Source organism: Eumetopias jubatus, unplaced genomic scaffold, assembly GCF_037043125.1.
Source record: "Eumetopias jubatus isolate StellerSeaLion01/CBP00866 unplaced genomic scaffold, mEumJub1_p1.0 scaffold_17, whole genome shotgun sequence".
In the NCBI taxonomy this organism is placed as follows: domain Eukaryota; kingdom Metazoa; phylum Chordata; class Mammalia; order Carnivora; family Otariidae; genus Eumetopias; species Eumetopias jubatus.
This window is the reverse complement of record NW_028274823.1, coordinates 88,884,867-88,910,039: the sequence shown is the minus strand read 5'-3', so window position 1 is coordinate 88,910,039 and position 25,173 is coordinate 88,884,867. Positions and strand designations below refer to the sequence as shown.

Below are 25,173 nucleotides of genomic sequence, written 5' to 3'. Positions count from 1 at the left end.
CCCTACGGAGGCTTCTGAAGGGTCTGTCCCCAGGGGCCTGGCTCCAAAGCCCCAGGGACTGGGGACACCTGACCAGGGCCAGAGGACTCAGCCTGCCAATAAACAGGAAAAAGTGCCCTTGGGAACTCCGGAAAGCTTTCCGAGCAGGAGAACTGTGTCGGTCCATCCCAACAAACCCCGAGTTCAACGTGCCCAGGCCACAATCCCTGAGCCTGACACTCCCCACTGACCCATGGCCTCAACTCGGACCCCGGGAAGCTCATCACAGCGCCAACACATCAGGCCTGTCATGCCCCTGAGCCCTAAGCCTCACCCTAGGTTGGCTTCTGAGCGCTCTGTCCCCAGAGCCTGACTCCAAAGCCTCAGGGACTTGGGACACCTGACCAGGGCCAGAGGACTCAGCCTGCCACTAAAAAGGAAAACGTGCCATTGGGAACTCCGGAAAGCTTTCCGAGCAGGAGAACTGTGCCGGTCCATCCCAACGAACCCCGAGTTCAACGTGCCCAGGCCGCAATCTCTGAGCCTGACACTCCCCGATGACCCACTGCCTCAACTCAGACCCCAGGAAGCTCATCACAGCGCGGGCACATTAGGCCTGTCACGCCCCTAGGGCCTAAGCCTCACCCTACCTTGGCATCTGAGTGGACTGTCCTTGGAGCCTGGCTATGGAATCCCGGGGGTGGCTGTAACTGAGCAACACTAGAGGACTCAAATGTCAAAAAGAATTCCAACACACTACTTTCAATTCCAGAAAGCGTTCAGAACCCTAGAAATCTGAATGCCCAACCTAGCCAATGCACAAATTTGGCGCCCTCTGTCGGCGAACCCTGAATCTGACGCTCAACCTGACCCTCGCCCTGAAAATAAACCTCCCAGAGCCGGCTACAAACTTGCACGTCAGGCCTGCCATGCCCCTAGGCCCTAATGGTGACCCTATGGAGGTTTCTGAAGGGTCTGTCCCTCCAGGGGCCGGGCTCCAAAGCCCTAGGGACTGGGGACACCTGACCAGTGCCAGAGGATTCAACCTGCCACTAAAAAGGAAAACGTGCCATTGGAAACTCCGGTAAGCATTCCGAGCAGGAGAACTGTGCCGGTCCATCCCAACGAACCCCGATCTCAGTGTTCCCATGCCGCAATCCCAAAGCCTGGTACTCCCCCCTGATCCACGGCCTCAACTCAGTCCCCAGGAAGCTCATCACAGCGTCGGCACATCAAGCCTGTCATGCCCCTAAGCCCTAAGCCTCACCCTAGGTTGGCTTCTGAGCGCTCTGTCCCTAGAACTGGCTCCAAAGCCACAGGGATTTGGGACACCTGACAAGTATCAGAGGACTCGACCTGCCACCTCAAAGGAAAACGTGCCATTGGGAACTCCGGTAAGCATTCCGAGCAGGAGAACTGTGCCGGTCCATCCCAAAGAAACCCAAGTTCAACGTGCCCAGGCCGCAATCCCTGAGCCTGACACTCCCCGCTGACCCACGGCCTCTACTTGGACCCCGGAAAGCTCATCACAGCGCCAGTACATCAGGCCTGTCATGCCCCTAAGCCCTAAGCCTAACCCTAGGTTGGCTTCGGAGCACTCTGTCCCCAGAGCCTGGCTCTAAAGCCCCAGGGACTTGAGACACCTGACCAGGGCCAGAGGACTCAGCCTGCCACTAAAAAGGAAAACGTGCCATGGGGAACGCCGGTGAGCATTCCAAGCAGGAGAACTGTGCTGGTCCATCCCAATGAACCCCAAATTCAGCGTGCCCATGCCGCAGTCCTTGAGCCTGACAGTCCCCCCTGACACATGGCCTCAACTCAGACCACTGAGGCCATTCACAGCACCAGCACATAAGGCCTGTCATGCCCCTAAGTCCTAAGCCTAACCCTAGGTTGGCTTCTGAGCATCTCTCCCTAGAGCCTTGCTCCAAAGCACCAGGTATTCGGGACAGCCGAGCATTATCAAGGGATTTGGGCTGCCACCCAGAAGGAAACCACACCAATGGGAACTGGGAAACGCTCAGAGCAGAACTCTGAATGCCCATCCCGGTGAAACTGAACTTTCTGCACCGCCTGGCGGCAAACTCTGAGCCTGACATTCAACCTGACTCTGCCCTCAAGACACACCGCCCATCCCAAGCTCGGAACAGTTCCCGCAGACCAGGGGTGCCATGCACATGGGCCCTAACACTAACCATCACGTGGCTTCTGAGAGGTCTCTCCCTAGGTCCCTGGCTCCATGCCCCAGGGATTTGGTCCACCTGAGCATTACAGGAGGACACAGACTGACACCACAAAGCAAAATGCACCATTTGACACTTCTGAAAGCATTGAGAGCAGGAGAGCTCTACCTGCCATGCCCCTAGGCCCTAACCCCAACCCTAGGGGGGCTCCTGACTGCCTTATTCCCGCAAGTCTCGGTCCAGAGACTAACCCGTACACTAACCCTAACCCGTACCTTAACCCTAACCCATACCCTAATCCTAACCCGTACACTAGCCTGTAGCCTAACCCTAACCCGTACCCTAGACCATACCCTAACCCGTACCCTAACATTAAATCCTACCCCCAAACCATAAATCGTATCCCTGATGCTATCCAAAACTCTAACCAAAACCCTGAACTTTAACCCCTTTCTTATTTTTCCCTGGCCTGGAGTTTCCTTATTCCCAACCATGTGCATAGTCTCCGTTTCATGGAAAGTTCATCCCCCTAAAATATTTCTGAGTCTCAGTTTTAAATCTGCATAGCTCAGTCCCATTCCGAATGGTTGCCTTAGGTTCTAGGGCTTACCTGTATTTAAAGCTCCCAGGTGTACCCATAAGGATTACTCCTGCAGCCCAAGTCGTCTCGGTCCTGGAAAGGCAGTCCATTCTCCTTCAGTCTCAAAGCACATTTTTGTTGGATAGGGTAAATTCTTGTGGGCCCAAGAGCCCCCTCCCAAGACCCAGCCTTTCAAGATTCTTGCCCTGTTCCACGTTCCTGCCTATCTGGACCTCCATATTTTGTGCATAAACAGTAGGTACCTCCCCAGTCTGCCACTGTCAGCTGGGGTCTCTCAGGCCTGTGGAGGACAACCTGGTCCCAACCCGTCTGCTGGTCACCTGGCTGTTGGGATCAAAGCCCCACAACTATTTCTTTGGCAGCAGTTTTAATGTGGTGACTGTCAGCCCCAGGACCGTCTGCCTGTTCAATCCCCAGCTTCGTCAGTCCTCACAGGTGTCTATTATACGGAGATAACACGTTACCTAACATTTAATCCGCTGCACCGGCCAAGGAATCCACTCTGCTCCAGCTCAGCCTTCAAAGGAAATAGGTACATTTGAGTTAGTACAGGCTTGGAAATGGATAGATTCCACGTACCCCCAACAGCCCGCTCCTGAAACCAGGCTCCTTCTGAACTTCTCGCTGTACAGATCCCTGGGTACATCCCCGTGTGGGACGTGTGTGTGCAGTATGCAGTGATCAACCAGTTTTGTGTGTCCAGGACCCTACAAGCCAGTGGAGTTCCGACCTCCTCAACAACGTGCCATTCTGAAAGGAGGGGGCACACCCCTGAAAATCGTTGCATGGTGGCAGATTTCCACGTTTGAACTGATTGCACACTGGGGATGCTGACTTGCACAGCAATCAGTGCTCGCAGCTGTTTCATTGAAGGGTACCCCAGCGAGTCTGTGGAGCCCCATAATGGCAAGGATGTGCAGCTTCCTCCGGCTGGGCCTTTAGGGGGAATATGTGCAGTTGGAATTAGGCAGATATCTGGTGCTCCAAGCAGCCCGCTCCTAGGGCAGGGCCTCTCCCTAGAGCTGCCCTATTCCAGCTCCCTGGCTCCCCAGATCTGCCCAGCTTGTGCACACACACCACACATCCTTCAACCTGCAGAGGGCAGCCTGAGGCCCACAGGTCTGTGGAATCCATCTGCATACCTCCCGGGGAAAGGGTTACACCCCTGAAAATCTCTCTCAGCAGCACCTTTAGACTGCCAGCAGTCAGACCCCGTTTGGACCGGCTTCCTGAAGGGGCTCTGGGTCTCTCTTCTTAAACACGGCCCAGACAATCCCTCACTCTCACCCGCCTCTTCCAAGGGCCTTGACTTAGGGTCCATCTTGTCTGATATGGGGATGGCACATCACGTCTCCACTGGTTGATGTCTGTATGGAGGATCTTTTCCACCCTCTCACTTTAACCCTCTTTGTGTCACTGGGTCCCAGGTGAACCTCCTGGAGGCAGCATGCAGCTGGATCTTGTCTTTTAAACCTAATCCTAACCCAAGCTCTGCCTTTAACTGGAGACATCCGCTCATTACTTCTAATGTAAATGAGCAGGAAGAACTCACTTCAGTCATTTCCTATGTGTTTTCTGTATGTCTTCAGCTTTTTTCACTGAGTCAAGATTTATTTCCAACCTTGAAAACTTGGAATTTCAAGTTTTGGAAAGTCCAAATTCAAAAATTTGGACTCATCAAAATGGTGCTGCTGTAATTTCTTATCCTACTTTAGTGCTTCATATAGAGATTTTCAGACATAGACACAGTGACCCAGCCCGACAGCACGTGGTAAGAGTTACAAAGGCCTCGGCTATTTAACAAAACCGAAAGTGACAACCAAATAATGCAGCACAGGACTTGCGCGTCCTTGATGAGGACATAATCAGGAGCAAGTTATTCAACCAAACCAAATGCAAATTTGTTTTTACACTTTTCATGTGTACTTTTAGTCTTTGCTTCATACAGCCACTGATAATTGAGGAAACTTTCAAGTGTGGGATGTCTAAATATTTTTTTTAAGATTTTTATGTATTTGAAATAGAGAGTGAGCAGGGGGAGGGGCGGGGGAGAGGGAGAAGCAGGCTTTCCACTGAGCTGGGAGCCCGGTGGGGCTCCAGCCCTGGACCCGGAGATCCTGATCTGAGCTGAAGGCCGAGGCTTAACAGACTGAGCCACCCAGGCACCCTGGGATTCCTAAGTATTTTACTAAAGAAGACACGAAAAGGCCACAAACTACAAATGCCTACACCAAAGAGGGAAACACGACCCAGCTGCATTTACCCGTGTCCCCGCCCCTCAGCACCGCCGGAGGCCCGCCCGCCACCCGCCAACCCTGCGACCAACCAGCCCTACCCAGGCCCGGCCATCCGGGCACCTCCCGCCCTCCCTCCCAGCACCGCGCTAGCCAGCCTGTACCCCAGAGGCTCGCTATGCTCACCAACCACCTACCACTTGCCATACACTGGTCATGAGATGAGGGTACCTGGGTAAACAAGGCTCAGCCCCTACCCGAGCAGCGGTAAAGTCAGGGAACTCTGGGTCCTGTGGCCACATAGCTGATGAGGGGTAAAGCAGGGGGTTTGTTTGAACCCAGACAGACTGACGAATCCTGAAAATACTCATGCCTGCTTCATCAGCCCCTGTTGCAGCCCCAGCAGGAAAAGACAGGGTCCTTGGTCTTCCTCACCCAAAGTTCCTCCCTCATGCTCCTGTACCCTCTGCCATCTGTCTTTGCAACCAGAACATAGGACCATCTTGCACTTGAAAAATGTGCACACAGTGAACAGGTGAACAGGTATGAGACTGTTGCTTGTTGCAGCAACTGCCCAGCCAGGAGCCCGGGAGTTTCTTTCTGGAGCCTGCCATCTTTAATTCTCAAGTGGCTAATCCAGCATTTAGGCTTGATCTGGGCCCTGACCAGAGTGGGCAGTTGACCTGAGGCCATCGAGATCTCTTTCTCAGGAATTCACAGATGGACATAAGCAATTCTGGTTGAGGGCAGACTCCTGCCTGGGGTTGGCCATTGTGGGCTGAGCATCAGATGGCCACGCTACAAAACTTCAGACCGGGGTCATTCTTCCAATGCACTCAGACCCACACCCCTCCTTCTGAGTCAGCTCACCTCACAGAAGTGCTCCAGGGCCCACCTGCACTGATTTAATAAGCAGAGACTCTGAGTGTGAGATCCGGACCATACCTGGCCTGTCACCCCAGATCGCCTTGTTCCAACTACAAAAATCAAGATTTAGGAAACCACAATGACCCCTGACACACAAGCAATTCCACCCTGTTGGAGGGTGACAGAGGGAGGACAGATTTGCTGGGGGAGAGTTTGGATTGAGTCAGGGAGGGCAGGTAGGAAGAAGTCCAGAAAGCAAATATAAATATAGTTATATAATATATATATCTATATTTATATTTATTTATTTCATCTTTGGTTTCTTGGGAGTAAAGGGCTCACTGGGTCTGTTGAGAGTGGGGTTGGATCAGGAGGCGGCAGTCAGTTCTGGGAGATCCGTGGTCTCCATTTCGTAATACCCCTTTGCATTAGAAAAGGTCTTCCCCTTCAAGATCTCTGTGAGTTGCTGTAGTCGCTTGGCAAAAGAAAGTACTTGGGGAGCTTTAGTGATAGGTGGGGGAGGGGGTGGGGTTGGGGCCAGGGGTTTGGGTCGAGGTCGAGATGCAGGGGGCCTGGGAGGAGGTCGAGGAGGGCATTGGAAGTACCAAGGAGGGTGAGCAGAAGGGCGGGCAGAGGGTTGTCTAGCCGGGATTGCTTGAGAAGTTGGATGGGGAGGGGTGGTGATTGAGCCATGTGCAAGGCATTAGAAACGATCTTGGAAGCAGTCCAGTTCAGATAGGGCCAGGTGGCCATGAACCGAGGCGCTTAGTTCGGGCACAGCCTACCCCCCAGCTAGTGACTCCCACAACCACATAGGTGTTTGCCATGTTGTCTCTGCACATGAGAGCTTTTCCCCCAAGGTCAGGAACGCGGCAGGGATGTCCACTCTCACCACTGCTATTCAACATAGTATTAGAAGTCCTAGCCACAGCAATCAGACAACAAAAAGAAATCAAAGGCATCCAAAACGCCAAAGAGGAAGTCAAACTCTCACTCTTTGCAGATGATATGATACTTTATGTGGAAAACCCAAAAGACTCCACCCCAAAACTGCTAGAACTCATACAGGAATTCAGTCAAGTCGCAGGCTATAAAATCAATGCACAGAAATCAGTGGCATTCCTATACACCAACAACAAGACAGAAGAGAGACAAATCAAGGAGTCGATCCCATTCACAATTGCACCCAAAACCATAAGATACCTAGGAATAAATTTAACCAAAGAGGCAAAGGATCTGTACTCAGAAAACTATAAAATACTCAGGAAAGAAATTGAAGAAGACACAAAGAAATGGAAAAACGTTCCATGCTCATGGATTGGGAGAACCAACATTGTGAAGATGTCAATGCTACCTAGAGCAATCTACACATTCAATGCAATCCCCATCAAAATACCATCCACTTTTTTCAAAGAAATGGAACAAATAATCCTAAAATTTGTATGGAACCAAAAGAGACCCTGAATAGCCAGAGGAATATTGAAAAAGAAAACCAAAGCTGGCGGCATCACAATTCCGGACTTCCAGCTCTATTACAAAGCTGTCATCATCAAGACAGTATGGTACTGGCACAAAAACAGACACATAGAACAATGGAACAGAATCGAGAGCCCAGAAATGGACCCTCAACTCTATGGTCAACTTATCTTTGACAAAGCAGGAAAGAATGTCCAATGGAAAAAAGACAGTCTCTTCAACAAATGGTGTTGGGAAAATTGGACAGCCACATGCAGAAGAATGAAACTGGACCATTTTCTTACACCACACACAGAAATAGACTCCAAATGGTTGAAAGACCTAAACGTGAGACAGGAGTCCATCCAAATCCTAAAGGAAAACACAGGTAGCAACCTCTTCGACCTCAGCCGCAGCAACTTCTTCCTAGAAACATCACCAAAGGCACGGGAAGCTAGGGCAAAAATGAACTATTGGGATTTCATCAAGATAAAAAGCTTTTGCACAGCAAAAGAAACAGTCCACAAAACCAAAAGACAACTGACAGGATGGGAGAAAATATTTGCAAGTGACATATCAGATAAAGGGCTAGTATCCAAAATCTTTAAAGAACTTATGAAACTCAACACCCAAAGAACAAATAATCCAATCAAGAAATGGGCAGAAGACATGAACAGACATTTTTCCAAAGAAGACATCCAAATGGCCAACAGGCACATGAAAAAGTGCTCAACATCGCTCGGCATCAGAGAAATCCAAATCAAAACCTCCATGAGATACCACCTCACACCCGTCAGAATGGCTAAAATTAACAAGTCAGGGAACGGCAGATGTTGGCGGGGATGCAGAGAAAGGGGAACCCTCCTACACTGTTGGTGGGAATGCAAGCTGGTGCAGCCACTCTGGAAAACAGTATGGAGGTTCCTCAAACAGTTGAAAATAGAGCTAGCATACGATCCAGGAATTGCACTACTGGGTATTTACCACAAAGATACAAATGTAGGGACCCGAAGGGGTACGTGCACCCCAATGTTTATAGCAGCAATGTCCACAATATCCAAACTGTGGAAAGAGCCAAGATGTCCATCAACAGATGAATGGATAAAGAAGAAGTGGTATATATACACAATGGAATATTATGCAGCCATCAAAACGAATGAGATCTTGCCATTTGCAACGACGTGGATGGAACTGGAGGGTGTTATGCTGAGTGAAATAAGTCAATCAGAGAAAGACATGTATCATATGACCTCACTGATATGAGGAATTCTTAATCTCAGGAAACAAACTGAGTGTTACTGGAGTGGTGGGGGTTGGGAGGGATGGGGTGGCTGCGTGATAGACATTGGGGAGAGTATGTGCTACGGTTAGCCCTGTGAATTGTGTAAGACTGTTGAATCACAGATCTGTACCTCTGAAACAAATAACGCAACATATTTTAAGAAAAAAGAAAAAGAAGAAGATAACAGGAGAGGAAGAATGAAGGGGAGTAAGTCAGAGGGGGAGACGAACCAGGAGAGATGATGGACTCTGAAAAACAAACTGAGGGTTCTAGAGGGGAGGAGGGTAGGGGGATGGGTTAGCCTGGTGATGGGTATTAAAGAGGGCACATTCTGCATGGAGCACTGTGTGTTATGAACAAACAATGAATCATGGAACACTACACCAAAACAAATGATGTAATATATGGTGATTAACATAACAATAAAAAATAAAAAAAAAAGATTACAGAGTATTTTACCGCAATAGGAAATAATAACTGGAATGGTATCTCAGACTCTGCATGAGATAGCTCTGTTCCTGTTGCAAAGCAGAAGGATGTGTATTTTGATACTGATGTTTCATCTCTGGCCCACGTTATTGTGAATGTATCCATTCTGTGCAGAACCACACCTGCTTCCCAGGCCATGTTGGGTGGAGAATCATTGTTCTAGCCCCACACAGCCTCACCAGTCTGTCTGGATTCTTCTAGACACTGGAATTCGTGAAAACTACAGGGAGTGGGGGAAGAGATACCGTGTCTTGTTTTCCTGACTTTGGGTTTTGTTTCTGTATTATCTCTTCTCAGCTATCATATGTTTCCACTGAGATCTCATAGTGAGTTGCCAAATTTGAAATGCATTAACCAGTTGTCTGCATCTGGACCAGTCAAGCAGTGGCTGTAGTTTGAAGAAGTTATGTGTGCATGTAAAATATATACATATATACATATATACGAGTATGTGCATGAAATGTATATCTTTGTACTTTTTGATACAATGTACTCATTTGTAAATTTTTAATTATATTTGATATAAATCAAAGGTTTGTTGCAAAACTTTATATTTAAGAACATTGTTAAAAAAAAAAAAACCCAAAAAGAAGTCCTAACCATGCAACACAACTGGGACCTGCTTTAAAACAATCCTGTGATTGACGAGTTTGCTGCCTGAGTAATATTGATCACCCAGACTTTGGATTCTGCTATTGTTTCTACAATGACATTTGGTATGAATCAAAGTCCTTGGATTAAAATAAAACTTAGCAAAAAATCAAAACAAACCCCACCATGCTGCTGGGTGATGTATGCAAGAGGTGTGGGAGTCAGCAACCTGTGCGTCCTCAGGAGGCAGGGCCACCTCCATGGGCGTGTGGACAGGAGTGCAGAGCTGAGCAGCTCTCTGGAGAAAATAACCCCCTAAAACTGATTTGGGCCTGTTCGTGATGCAAGTGTGGATCAGCCTGAGAATCTGGGTGGGGTTGGGGTGAGGGTCATGGGTTGGGGTCAGGGCCAGGGTCTGGATCGGGGTTAGGTTTAAGCATAATTGGCCCCCTCCTCCAACTCCCTGGGCCTCCAGGGTAGACAGGACTCACCCAGGGTCACACACGAGTCAGAGGTGAGCTGGAGCATTGGTTTTCAGCCCTTCACTCCTGGGCTCAGACAGAAGAAAAGTGACATGTCCACCTGATCCCTGACTGTTTGAGATCCAACGCATCCCCAGTCAGGGGTTATAGGGGTCTCAGAGGTTATACAGGGTTCTTCCACCCTCCGACCTGGGAAGGGTGCTGCTGGCCCCACTCTGCCTGGGCAGCTACAAGTTCCAGCACGGCCCCACCCTACGAGGGCACTCTGTAGACACGAATGGATTCATATAGGACTGACTGCCGTGGCCTGCCCGCCCCCATGTACAGCCTTCTTGCAGGCTGTTGGGGGGCCCCCCCCTGGCGCTGGCTAGATCCTTCATCCCATCTGAGTGATCGGCAGGAAACAGGCAGTAGACAGGACAGCCCTTGGCCTCTGACCATCCAGGGAGCCATCTGTGGCCCTCCAGCTCAGGCCAGAAAGGGTCCTGACAACCCCCTCAGCCATTACTGAGCTGACTGTGCTCCTGGCAGTGTAACAGGCCCATGGGCAGTGTAGACAGCCCCACAGGATGTTTCCATTCCCAACGTCTGTGTGGTTGAGACAAGGGCTTCCTCCTTCACAGTCTCTTAACCCTCCAAATGTTGGATGTGGCCCTGTCCACAACAGCCATACAGCCATACAGCAGACTGACCCTGCAGTCCTTTGGCCTCCCGATTGTGATGTAAACCTTTGACATACGTATTTGTTAAGAATTAAGGTTATGGGAGTAACTGTGTCTCCCAGCAGGCAGTTTCTCAGTGAGGCTGCCTGGTTTCAGAGAGTCACATGCATGATTCAGGGACTGTGGCCCCCAGAAAGTCTGCCATGTGTGGATTTGTGGTGTGGAATAATCCTTGAGCCTCCCACTGTTTCAGTGAGCGATACTTTCCTTATCATCCTCACATTTGCTCTCTGTTCTTCATAAAGGAGAGAGAAGAGACTGGAGAATGAGCCAGTTCTTTGGGGAGGAGCGATTAATGTGGGGGGCAGGTGTGACTCCGGGGCTCCTTCCTCCCAGGGAGAAGAGTGAGGTCTGTGTGCCTTCCAGTCTCTGAGATGTGAGGACCCAATATCCAAGGCAGGAGCCTTGAGTTTCCTACCAACAGCAAAGTTGCTTTTTCAGCAAGTAGGAGAGCGCCTTGCCGTCATGGGAAAATAGCAAGAGCACTGGATGGGCGGCTGCAGCCCGTGACCCTAACGAAGTGACCCCTTCCTTCCTTGGGCTTCAGATTCCAAAGCCATGCAGTCAGTCACCAGTGATGCGGAATCTGCTGCTTTCCCAGCCTGGCATCTCTTCTCACGTCCAAGTCCAGCACTTCAGCTTGCCTTTGGGAACCCCATGTCACCTGCCTACCATCCAGACAGTTCCAGAGGGCAGACCCCACTTTCCACCCACTTCAGAGATGCGTGTATGATCCAAGTCTACCCAACCCCTTGCTCTATTTTCTGGGTGCTCTGATGGCTTCAAGGATGAGAGTGTGACCCAAGCCAGGCCAAAGACCCTTAAAGCCATGACTTTTCATGGAACCCACGGGAAAGAGAAACCCTTCCCAGTAGAATGGATGGTGAGTGGATGTCAGCCTGGATTTGTGGGAGGCCCCAGATGCAGTGAGAGAGACTGTGCCTATGAATGGGGCCACCCCAGGTCGCTTAGCAGGATGGAGGGTTGGAGAGGGTCTAGGTCACATTGTGAGAGTGTGAGCCTTTGGGCCTGCCAGGTCCAAACCCACTCTTGTCTCTTGCAGGTATTAAGGTGTTTCTACCATTAAAAAATATTAACTTCTTTTACTGTAGTAAGTGTGTCCAGTCCCTTGCCATCCATAAAACTACTGGGTGACACATCAGGATCCACAATCCCTGAGACTCCCCGTGCACAGTGTCCTCGCTGAGCAGGACAGGGTATGGCTGGGGGAGCAGGACAGGGTATGGCTGGGGGAGAGGAAGACAGTGAGTGGGGTCGGGTCTAAGGGCAGCCCGAGAACAGTTCTGTCCCTGTTCCTTTTCTGTCCTAGGAGAGGAAAACCCCAGAACGGTGAGAGGAGAACCAGCAGTAAGATGAGGCCCTGGATGGCTAATTGGTTTGCCTGTTTTTTCCTTATTTTAGCGTCCATTTTATTATTGTGCATTTTTATTAGGAAATCACCCATTTCCTCTAGGCTTCCAGTCTGATGCAATAGGTTTCCCTTATTTGACCTTTAATGTCTGTTTTTTTTTAAATCTTATTTATTTATTTGACAGAGCAAACAAGCGAGAGGGAGAGCAAAAGCAGGGTGAGCAGGATCCTGGGAGAGGGAGAAGCAGGCTCCCGCGGAGCAGGGAGCCCAACGTGGGGCTCGATCCCAGGACCCCGGGATCATGACCTGAGCCAAAGGCAGATGCTTAACTGACTGAGCCACCCAGGTGCCCCTGATTTCTCCTCTTTTTCTAGTTTACTACAAAACTGTCACAATTAGTGAACAAATATTGATATGTTATTTTTAGCGGGAGTCCATATTTTATTCAGGTTCCCTCTGTTCTACCTTTTCTCACTCCAGGATCCCATGCAGGGCACCACGTGACATGTGCTCACCATGTGTCTTTAGGCTCTCCTTGGCTGTGACAGTTTCTCAGACTTGCTTTGTTTCAGTGACCTTGGCAGTGTTGAGGAGGACCAGTCAGGCATTTTGTAGAAAGTCCCCCATTGGGATTTACTTGTTTTCCTCCTGATTAGACTGGGGTTATGGGGTTTGAGGAAGCAGATCAGGGAGGTAAAGTGCTTTGTCATTACTTTACAACAAGGGAACACTTGTCACTGTCCATGTTAACGCTGGTCACCTGGCTGAGGCAGCATTGGTCAGGCTTCCCCACCAGGAAGTTACTCTTTCCCATGTGCAGGAAGACAACTGCCCTGAGCCCCCACTTTAGGAGAGGAGAGTTAGCTCCATTTACTTGATGAATGGTTGAGTATCTACATCTATTATTTGGAATTCTTATAGGAGAGATCTATTCAATCCTGCTTACAAAAAGCTATGTAATTTGTTAATAAAAAGGCAACAAAGTAATTTAAAAGATCCCAATCCCATTGGCTTCATTGAACAATTCATGAAACAGGCAGCATCCCGTTTAGCAAAAAGAAACGGGCTCCTTTGAGCTGCAGGGAGGGGAAGGATTTTAAAGGCAGAGAGGGCATTGAAAAAAAGAAATTACTAGAAAAGGATGCACTATTTTAGGCAATGTCCCCCTCCTAAGGGGAACAGAAGGGGCCATTCAGTTCATTTTCCAGGTTGACCGGTGAAAGTTTATGTGGAGGTGAGGGTGTGTGGAACTGCAGTTAGGTCAGGTAGTAAGTCTTGGTTTGCTGGCTTGGGTCTCTTGACATAAGTGACTCCATTTTGGCCCTGTGGTTTCTTTTTAAAAAATCATTTATTTGGGGGCACCTGGGTGGCTCAGTCAGTTAAGTGTCTACCTTCAGCTCAGGTCATGATCTCAGAGTCCTGGGATCGAGCCCCACGTCGGGCTCCCTGCTCAATGGCGGGTCTGTTTCTCCCTCTCCCTCTGCCTCTCCATTCTGCTTATGCACTCTCTCTCCCTCTCAAATAAATAAAATCTTAAAAAGAATCATTTATTTTTACCAGCGCAGACACCAGGGTAGGTTATGTTCCAGCACCTGAGTGTTTGGTCGCTGGCTCATTCCTCCTTTGGTGATGGAGAGCACTTCCCACTGGCTCCTGCTTTCCATTGACATCATTCCATCTCTGTGGCTCTTTTCTTGGTACTTCCTTACTTTCTGATACGTCAAGATTGTCCTGGCTCCTATACTTACTGTCCAAGTTCTAGCGTCAGCAAGTTCTTTAAGGAGCTCTGGGTAGTAGAGAACGGTATTAAAGTCTTACACAGGGGAGCTAAATGTCCATGCTCAGCGGACAATGCAAGGCAATATATGTCTGTATTCCCACCTATGTCGACATACCTAATGATAAAGATTTCTATGTGGAACCGTCTGTGTCCATATTAAGCTAAGGATGAGTTTATACTGATGTCTCCAACCTGGTCCGCCACCACATGGAGATTGTGATCTTCTCCCTTTGCTGATCTGTAACTTCCTACTCTAACAGTGACAAACCTGGCACTCACCACCGGCCCTTTATTTAATTCATTGATCCATTCCAGATTACAGATGTGGTGTTTTCAGAACTGTTAGCTACCACTCTGTTGGCAGAGAACTTTATCAAATAGAGTCCACTGTATACGTACAGTACATTTTTTCTTTAATCTACAGATTCCATTCATTTCCAAATTTACTTAGGTCAGCACCTTTTGTCATACAACCTACAGTGAGGGTTTTTCTCCCCCATATGTTTCTAATACAGTTAGATTATGTGTCACGTTCTGTATTCCATTGAAGGGGAGGAAGAAATTATCCTTGGTCCAAGGTTCTTACCGCGGGATGAAGAAAGAAATTGACATGAGACAGATAAATAGGAGAAAAAAACCTAAAGTGCAATGATGTGCACATGGAGACCCAATAATGAACCTGAGGTCTAAAGAAGTGACCAAGGAAGCCGGGTTTTATACTTTTTGGACAAAGAGAAACTACACCTGTGATGAAATCACAGGACAAAGAAAACTTAACCTTGGGAGCTTCGATTAGTAAGGAATTCTAAACAAAATTTGGGCTGGGTTCGTAAATTAGTAAAAAGTAACAAGGGTTGTTTATACAGCCTTATGGGCTCCAAATCTCCCATCTCTGGTGATGTTGAAATCTCTTTACCTCCTGGTACAGGGATATCTTCACATGGGAGATTGATTTCCTTTCCAGGGGGACAGAGGAGGGTCTAAGTGTCCTCATTGCATAGGCTGTCTCTTAAGTAACTTTTATTTAAAATGATCTGTATGTCAAAGTGGCAGATTTGGGGCAGTCTGCCCTTGGCCCGCACACCATCCGGTGACATTCCCACATCCTAAAGAACTTACTTTCAGTAGATTATTATTTACTCTTTGGGATGTAGAAATATTTGTATTTTTTAAAGATTTTATTTTTAAGTTATCTCCACACCCAACATGGGGCCCAAATTCACAACCCCAAGATCAAGAGTTGCACTCTCCAGTCCCAGCTTACCGCCCACAGCTGCACAGAGAACTACACCAACTGACTATGATTGAAGACAATAAGGAAAATAAAGACCATTCCTTACAAAGAGGAAGAGCAACTCTCATTTTTTCCTTGAAGAATGAAGTTGGTGGACTTATAAAAGCACTGAAAATCTTCCAGGAGAAGCATGTGAACCTGTTACATATTGAGTCCCAAAAATCAAAGAGAAGAAACTCAGAATTTGAGATTTTTGTTGACTGTGATATCAACAGAGAACAATTGAATGACATTTTTCATCTGTTGAAGTCCCGTACTAACGTTCTCTCTGTGAATCCACCAGACAATTTTACTGTGAAGGAAGATGGTATGGAAACTGTTCCTTGGTTTCCAAAGAAGATTCCTGACCTGGACCATTGTGCCAACAGAGTTCTGATGTATGGTTCTGAACTGGATGCAGATCATCCTGGCTTCAAAGACAATGTCTACCATAAAAGACGGAAGTATTTTGCAGACTTGGCTATGAACTATAAACATGGAGACCCCATTCCCAAGGTTGAATTCACTGAAGAGGAGATTAAGACCTGGGGAACTGTATTCCAAGAGCTCAACAAACTTTACCCAACCCATGCCTGCAGAGAGTATCTCAAAAACTTACCTTTGCTTTCTAAATATTGTGGATACCGGGAAGATAATATCCCACAATGGGAAGATGTCTCAAACTTTTTAAAAGAGCGCACGGGTTTTTCCATCCGTCCCGTGGCTGGTTACTTATCACCAAGAGATTTCTTATCAGGTTTAGCCTTCCGGGTTTTTCACTGCACACAGTAAGTGAGACACAGTTCAGACCCATTCTATACCCCAGAGCCAGATACTTGCCATGAACTCTTAGGTCATGTCCCCCTTTTGGCTGAACCTGGTTTTGCGCAATTCTCCCAAGAAATTGGCCTGGCTTCCCTTGGAGCTTCAGAGGAGGCTGTTCAAAAACTGGCAACGTGCTACTTTTTCACTGTGGAGTTTGGTCTCTGTAAACAAGACGGGCAGTTGTGAGTCTTTGGTGCTGGATTACTTTCTTCTATCAGTGAACTTAAGCATTCACCTTCTAGACATGCCAAAGTAAAGCCCTTTGATCCCAAGATTACCTGCAAACAGGAGTGTCTCATCACAACTTTTCAGGATGTCTCCTTTGTATCTGAAAGCTTTGAAGATGCAAAGGAGAAGATGAGAGAATTTACCAAAACAATTAAGCGTCCATTTGGAGTGAAGTATAATCCATACACACGGAGTATTCAGATCTTGAAAGACACCAAGAGCATAACCAGCGCCATGAATGAGCTGCAGCATGATCTCGATGTCATCATTGATGCCTTTTCGAAGGTCAGCAGACAGCCAAGCATCTGATGCTGAGAGTGTGAGTGTCAATTCAGAGGCCTGTGGGTCAGCTCCTTCTTTTCTTGAAGACCTGGTTGAGGAGGGACAGCCTCCAAACAATATTCTCTACTCTTATTCCTTAATTAGTCCTTTGGAAATTTGTGCCTGAATACTGTATACCACTACCTATTATTTTTTTGGTAACGGCTTTAGTGAAATATGATTCATATACCATACAAAAAAAATGAGTTGCATATCCACCGACTGAGCCAGTCAGGTGCCCCAAAAGGTTTGGGTTTTGACAAATGCATAGTGGTAGGTATAAATCATGAAAATGTCATGGAATTCACTCGCAGATCCTTATATCATCTCTAGTTTTGCCTTTTCCAGAATCTTCTACAAATCGGGTCACTCAGTGTGCAGCCTTTTCAGACTGGATTCTTTCACTTAGAAAAATACACGTAAAGTTCATCCATGTGATTGTATGGGGTGATGGTTCATTTCTTTTTATTGCTGAATAGATTAACAGGAGAAAAACAAGTCAAAGTTTAATATCATGCATATGTCCTGTATTCATGGGAGATACCCAGGAAAATGGAGTAATTCCTTGAAGTGGCCCAGCCCTCACCCTAAATGCTATCTTCAGCTAAAGACCAAAATATTTTGGGTGGTGGGAAGGTCAGTTAAGGGATGTTATCAGGTGAGAACATTAATGAGGGTATGGTTGTTACACAGCTTTAAGTCTGTGCCTTCTCTTTTGGTAAGAGTTTCTTGAGATTTAGTAATTCTGTTCCTGATACAGAGGGAGACAGGTTTACAAATGGGGTGTTCTTTATAAGTGTACATTTCACTCACCAAATGGCAACTTTTACCCAGTTTTCAGAGATTCTCCCATGTCTGGCATTTCTTAAAATTAATCAACCCAAATATCCCTTGTGCCAAAGAGGTATATTTTGCATGGCATATTCTGCTTCCTTCACATGGATGCACTTAGTTTGCTTATGGATTCATTTATGGAAGGACATCCTGGTTTCTTTAAGTTTGTAACCATTATGAATAGAGCTACCGTGCATAACTGCATGTGAGTTTTTGTCGGAAATAGGTTTTCAAAGCAGTTGCTAAATACTAGAAGTGCAATTGTTGGATCTTAACATGAGACTTACTTAGGTTTGGAAAAAATGGCCAAAATGTCTTCTGAAGGGACAGTTGCTGCCATTCCTCACCTTCCAGCAATTGGTGTTCTTGTTTTTGGAGTTTAGTATTTGTGATAGGTGTGCAGTGCTGTCTCACTGTTGTTTAAATTTGTACTTTCCTAATGATGATGTCAAACATATTTTTGTATGCTTATTTTGTATCTGAATATCTTCTTTGTCCAGGCATCTGTTCAGATCCTTACCCATTATCAATTAGGATGTTTGTTTCCTTATCATTGAGTTCTGATAGTCTTTTGTATTTTTTGAATACAAATCTTTTACCAGATTTGCGCTTTGCAAAAATTTCCTCCCAGTTCATGGCTTGTCTTTTAGTTTTCTGAGCAAGGTCTTTCACAGAGCAAAAGTTTTTTTTTTTATTTTTTTAAGATTTTATTTATTTATTTGACAGAGAGAGACACAGCGAGAGAGGGAACACAAGCAGGGGGAGTGGGAGAGGGAGAATCGGGCTTCCCGCTGAGCAGGGAGCCCGATGAAGGGCTCGATCCCAGGATCCTGAGATCATGACCTGAGCCGAAGGCAGACCCTTAACGACTGAACCACCCAGGCGCCCCACAAATTTTTAATTTTAGGAAGTTCATGTTATCAATTTTTTTCATTTGTGGATTGGCTTTTGGTGTTGTGTGTTAAAGCTCCTCACTGAACCCAAGACCATGTGGATTTTCTTTTTTTACTTTTTGTTTTTTGAAAGATTTTATTTATTTATTTGACAGAGAGAGAGAAAGAGAGAGAGCAAGCACCAGCAGGGGGAACAGCAGGCAGGGGAGAAGCAGGCTCCCTGCTGAGCAAGGAGCCCGACGCGGGGCTCGATCCCAGGACCCTGGGATCACGACCTGAGCCGCAGGCAGCCACTTAACCGACTGAGCCTCCCAGGCGCCCCCTTTATTTTGATAGTTTTACATTTTAAATTTATCTACAATTTTGAATGAATTTTGGTGTAAGTTTTAAAGCCTGCGTCTGCATTTCACTTAATTCCGTATGGTTTCTAATTAATAGTTTCTATTTCTGGAGAAGTCAGGGGATAATTGGACTCCATTTCAGTTCGAATTTCCCAAATGTAATGGATTCAGCTGGACCCCAGAAGGGACAGGTGCCTCCACGGAACTGAGTGCACCGCATCCTGCACTGCCCCCACCTCCCGCAGGGGGCGCCCGAGTCCCGCCCCGCGACCCGTGCGGGGCATGCGCGCTCAGCCCTCCTCCTCCGGGCCGAGGACAGGTGTTCCAAGGCCTCAGGACCGACCCCCTGTGCTGACGCCCAGGCTTCGGGAGGACTTGGGGCCTCAGCCACGGTCAGGAGCCGGGCCCCTCAGGACCCGCTGTGGAGACTTCGGGAGGATGTGGGGCCGCGTCCACGCTGACGGGAGCCGGCCTCCTCAGGACCCGCTGTGGAGACTTCGGGAGGACGTGGGGCCGCGTCCACGCTGACGGGAGCCGGGACTCCTCAGGATCCGCTGTGGAGGATGTGGGTCCGCGTCCACGCTGACGGGAGCCGGCCTCCTCAGGACCCGCTGGGGAGACTTCGGGAGGACGTGGGGCCGCGTCCACGCTGACGGGAGCCGGCCTCCTCAGGACTCGGCGAGGGAGGAGGAGGTGAGGAGAAGCCGCCTGAGCGGGGACTGCGGAGGGGGTGCGAGCTCACAGGACCCCGCGGAGGAAGGGCGCGCTGTGTAGACGCGGGGTGCCTCAGGGCGTGTTACCCCCGACGGGGCGCCGTCCCGCGGACCCACCACCGACCCCTCAGAACGTGTCCGGTGCGCAGTTCCCGGCCGTAGCTGGGGTCCCGCGGGGGCACGTCGTTCTCCAGAACTTCTTCCGTCTCCCCGCGGGCGGCTCTGTCTGCGGGAGACGCCAGCTCCCCGTCCCCTTCCCCTCGGCCCCGGCAGCCACATTCTACTGTGTGTCTCGGGACACTTCGTGTAAGTGGGACCACAGGGCGTCTGTCCTTCTGTGACTGGCTGATGTCGCTCAGCGTGGTGACTTCCCGCTTCATGCGTGCTGTCGCCTGTGTCGGAGCCCCCTTCGTTTTTAAGGCTGAATCGTGCTCCGTGGTGTGTACACCGCGTTTCGTTTATCCATTCGTCTGTCAGTGGACACTTGGGTTGCTTCCCCTTTTGGCTGCGGTGACAAATGCTGCTCTGAATAAGGGTACTTCTCCTTTCGATTTTGGGGTATGTATCTGGGAGTATAATTGTTGAACCATGCGGTCATTCTACTTTGATCTATTTGCCTAAATGCCAAAATATTTTATACGTAGACTGCACCATTTGTCACAAGCAAGGTGTAAGGGTTTCCGTTTCTCAACATCCTTTCCAAAATTTGTTATTTTAGTTTCCTTGATTATAGAGATTCTCTTGTGTGTAAAAGGACATCTAACTGGTTTAAACCTTCATTTCCATAAAGACTAAGGATGTTTAACATCTACTCATGTGCTCTTCACCATTTGTATGATTTCTTTGGAGAAAGGTCTATCCAAGTCTTTTGTCTATTTTAAGAAATGGGTCGTCTTTTTGCTGAGGAGTTGTAAACGCTCTTTACATGTTCTGGGCAACAGACTCTTAGTAGATACATAATGTACAAATATTTTCTTCCATTCGGCGGGCTATCTGTTCACTTTCCAGATAGTATCTTACGATGTACAAAGATTTTTATTTTTATTTTTTACATTTCTTTTTTAAGAGTGAGTGAGTGTGCGAGTGGTCAGGGGCAGAGGGAGAAGGAGAGAGAATCTTAAGCAGGCCCCACACTCAGTGTGGAGCCTGACGTGGGCTCGATCTCATGACCCCGAGATGATGATCTGAGTCAAAATTAAGAGTCGGACGCTTAACCAACTGAGCCACCCAGGCACCCAGAACAGATTTTTAATTTTGAGGATATTATTTTATCTATTTTTTTCTTTGCTTTCTTACGCTTTTGTGTCAGATCTAATAGCATTGCTAGATCCAAGGTTATGAAGATTCATCCCCACTTATTTCTTCTAGAGTTTATAGTTTTACCTCTTACATTTAAGCCTTTAATGTATTTTGAGTTAATGTTTATATGTGGTGTGAGGTAAGGGTCCAGTTTCATTCCTCTGTACACGGATAGCCAATTGTCTAGCACCCTTTGTTGAAAAGACCCTTCTCTCCCCCAGTGTAATGTTGTCCACCCTTGTCAAAATTCAGTGGACCATAGATGAAGGGGTTTATTTCTGGGCTCTCAGTTGAATCCCACTGATCTGTATGCATATCTTTTTTAAAAAATTATTTTATTTCTTTATTTTTAAAAATGTTTTAAATTTAAATTCAATTAACATATAATGTATTATTTGTTTCAGGGTGAATGCATACCTTTATGACAGTATCAAAATGTTTTATTTACTGTTGCTTTGTATTAATATTTGAACTTTGGAAGAATGACCTTTCACCTTTGATTTTCTTTTTCAAGATTGTTTTGGCTATTTTGTGGTCCCTTGAAACTCCATATGACTCTTAGGATTAGCTTGTGCAGTTCTTTCCAAAGGCCTTTGTGAATTTTCTTGGGAACACATTGAATTTCCACATTGCATTGTGTACTATTGCCATCTTATCGATAGTATGTCTTTTCATCGCCGTGGGGTCCTTAGATTTATTTAGGTTTCCCTTTCTTCCAGCAATGTTTTGTAATTTTCAGCGTACAAGACTTGCATCTTGATTACATCTGTTCCTAAGTATTTTGTCAATGTTAATGTTCCCTAAAATGGAAATGTTTTCTTAAATTATTTTTTGGATGATTCATGGCTAATGTATACAAATAAGAGAGATTCTTGTGTATTGATATTAACTGGCTGTAATCATTTTTTGTTGATTGTTTAGGAAGCTCTGTCTATAAGATGATGTCATCTCTGGTCTCTGAATAGACCTAGTTCTACTGTTTTCTTCCACATGTGGATTTCTTGCCTTATCATTCTGGGTAGAACTTTCAGTACGATACTGAGCAATGAGTGAAAGCCAGCATGATGGACTTGTTTTTGATTTCAGAGTAGAGCTGTCAGTCCTCAAAATTGAGCATGATGTTTGATTAGAGTTAGGGTTGGGGTTAGGGTTAGGGGTTAGGGTTAAGGGTTAGGGTTAGGGTAGGTGACCCTGTGACCCATGAAGGCCGACAGTCAGCATGCTAGAGCCAGGAACACTCCCCCTGTGCTGAGCTCCCCGGCAAACCCTGCACGTCCCCTCCCCTGGCTGACCCCCTGCAGGTTCTGTCCCCACCTGCCATGAGTTGAGCACCTTTGGGCACAGCCCTTGTTTCTATGCCTACAGACTGGGTAGAATCAGCTGCATGGGTTTCTAGCCTCTAAGCCTCAGGCTCCCCTTTGTAAGATGGGGTCCTGAGGGCTCCCATCTCTGGGAGCCGAAGGTAGGGAGGCCCTACCAGCAGACGCGCTCAGGCCAGGCCAGGAGGGTGGCTGTTGCTTAAAGCAGCCCAGGGCCTGCCCTCCTTGAAGAAAGTGCACACGTTCATGGCCCAAGTTTTGGGGTCCTGCCGCCAGCCTCTGGCAGTGACCCTCCTCCAGCCCTGTCCCCTGTCCCTGTGGATACATGGTCTTCCTGGAGCTGTTCCTGCAGACAGTTGAGAAACAGTTCACGGTGGGACACAGGGTCACCTACTACGTCTTCACCAATCAGTTGCCTGCCGGGCCCCATGTGCCCCTCCGGGAAGGCCGGAAGGTGGTGGTCCTCGAGGTTCCCGGCACCGCGCACTGGGAGGACGCGTCCATGCAGAGCACGTGATGATCCGCCGCTTCTGTAAGCATCTCTTCCTGTCATCGCGTGCTGAAATAAAGTTCTCAGACACCAATCTGAGCGGCCATGCAGGGCTGCCTCTGCAAGTAGGGCAGCAGCAGCTGGGTTCTGCACATCGCTTTTATGTCATTTCTTATCAGAAAAGCAAGGGCAGACGCCTCAAAGTGTGGGAAAGGAGGACAAAGGGATGGCAAGTATGCTGAAGCTGTGAAGCAGGCCTGCACTCTCCTCTATGCGCAGGCACGCAGGGAGGCCGTCATGGGATCGGGGAAGAGTGGGATGTTTGTGCTAGCAAACGCCAGGTGCAAGAAGGGGGGCACGGAGGGTTACATTCTTTCCTGGCTCCTAACTTAGGCCCTGCCCCTGGGGATCATGGGATCCTGCTCCTACCGGGCCATTGTGGTCAGTAGCCTGAGAACAGGAACGCTGCTGACGTTTCAGCTGCTTCCACAATCACTCCTTAGGGCTGACAATATATTGTCTAAGATTAACTCCACAATTCCTCTGTGAGGTGGACTACCTGGTGTGCACAGAGGTGGACATGAAGTTCCACGACCACGTGAGTATGGAGACCCTCTTTGGCACCCTGCACCCCGGTTTCTACCAGGCAGCCCACAAGGACTTCAGCTATGAGCATCGGCCACAGCCCCAGGTGCACATTTCCCAGGGGCAAGGGCAACTTTGACTACAAGGGGGCCTTTTCTGGGGGGTCGGTGGTAGAGGTTCACCAACTGACCTTGGCCTGTCACCAGACAATGGGGGTCAACCTGGCCAATGGGATCAAGGCTGTGTGGCATGACGAGAGCCACCTGAACAGGTACCTGCTGGACCATAAGCCTATTAAGGTGCTGTCCCCAGAGGACCTGTAGGACCCACAGCTGCTGGCCTGCCCCCAGAGGACCTGTAGGATCCACAGCTGCTGGGCTGCCCCCCATCATGAGGAAGCTGAGATTCATGGCTGTGCCCAAGAATCACCAGGACGGCAGCAGTGGTTAGTACTTGAGGAGTCATTTTGGTGCCCACCGGGTCTTTCACTTGAGTTAACAGATGAGCCGGAAAGAAGGACATCTTCAGTTAGGAAGTATAGACGAAGGTCAGAGTGGAGGTGGGCAAAGGCCTCTTTCAGAGAGCAGGGAAGCTCTGAGCTGCTTCTATACACCTTGCCCTGCTCATCGCTTCTGGCTGCCTGGCCCTGAGTTCTGTCCTTTCAATGAATTGGTCATCTAGTAAGTAACATGTTTCTCTGAGTTCCATGAGCCACTGGAGCAGAGTATTAAAACCTGAAGGGGTTGTGGGGACCTCCAATCTGTAGCCCATAGCTCGGAAACAGGGGTGACTTCTCTGCCCAGCCACTGGCTGACCACTAAGTTAACAGCACAGGGATTCAGTAGCCATACACACAGCAAAGAATACAGACTTGACAAAGGTAGTTCAGAAAAGTCACTAAACCAACAGTAGCAACTACAAGGAGCAGCAATCATGAAGCCTGGCGTGGGGAAGGTCTGATGTTCGGGATGCTTCCATTGTAATAGTCATAATCACACCCTGGACTTGTCACTGGGGCCAAGTCCCCTGGCTGGGGGCCAAGTAGCTCCTACATGTTCCACGTGCCTCTCTCTGGCTCCTCCAGCCATGCACTGTCCTGTGCTGCTTCCCAGTAGAGGTCCGTTTTCACCAAAGCCATGAAGATGGGATGGCATTTTCTGACTCCCCACCCCCCACCCCACAGTGTTGCAAGAGAGGAAAATGTTTTCCTCAACCCTCTTAAGGTCCCTGGCTGAGTCTGGAAATTGGCAAAGACAGATGAACAGGAGAAAAGCAAGCAAAATATATTGATTATTTTGGTGGGAGCCTCACAAGACCATGACGACCAGCAGAGGTGACTGGAGCAGACAGCTCTTCTACCTTTTAGACAAAGAAGCAGTAAGTGTGTGAAGAATTGACAGACACAGGGGTTTGGACTAGGGCTCGTAAATGGTAAAGAAGTTAACTAGGAAGATAAGGGTTCATTTAACCAGGTGTGTTCGTATAGACCCCGTGGTCCTAAATTCCTTGACTCTGGTGATAAGCACATCATCCCTGTGGTCCGGGGAGAGAAAGTTCCACATGGGAGTCTTCTGACCTGCTTAAGGGAAGAAGGGCTGATGGCTGGGGGTCAGAGAGACCTTCTTGCTTCTGCTCTATGCAAAAGTTCTTTTAGCTTCTATCTTTAATTTGCCAAGGTGCCATATTTGGGTTAGTGTGTCCTGACCCTCACTGGCCTGGTGCTGTACTCTGTCTCCTAGTATCCAGGATATTGGGTGTGCTGCTGTGGAGACCTCCCAGCCCTGGGGTAGCCCCTTGTTCAGGGAGGCACCTGCCTCAAGGGGAGGGTTGCTAAGGGTGGCCGCCCCTCCTCAGGGAGATTGGGTGGGAGAGTGCAGATTTTACTTCCAGAAGCTGACTTCATTTCCTGAAAAGGTCTACCTGATAGTGGGATCATACAGGAGTTCTATTTTTAGTATTTTGGGGAAAAATTCATCCTTTTCCCAGCATGGCTGTGCCATCCAAAGTCACTTTTG

The 25,173-nt window shown here is 48.2% G+C and overlaps 2 pseudogenes; both read left to right on the top strand.

Moving 5' to 3' along the window:
- Positions 1 to 15,337: 15,337 nt before the first annotated feature.
- Positions 15,338 to 16,672, top strand: LOC114203883 (tryptophan 5-hydroxylase 1 pseudogene; annotated as a pseudogene).
- Positions 16,673 to 22,408: 5,736 nt separating this feature from the next.
- Positions 22,409 to 23,608, top strand: LOC114204229 (histo-blood group ABO system transferase 2 pseudogene; annotated as a pseudogene).
- Positions 23,609 to 25,173: the final 1,565 nt, after the last annotated feature.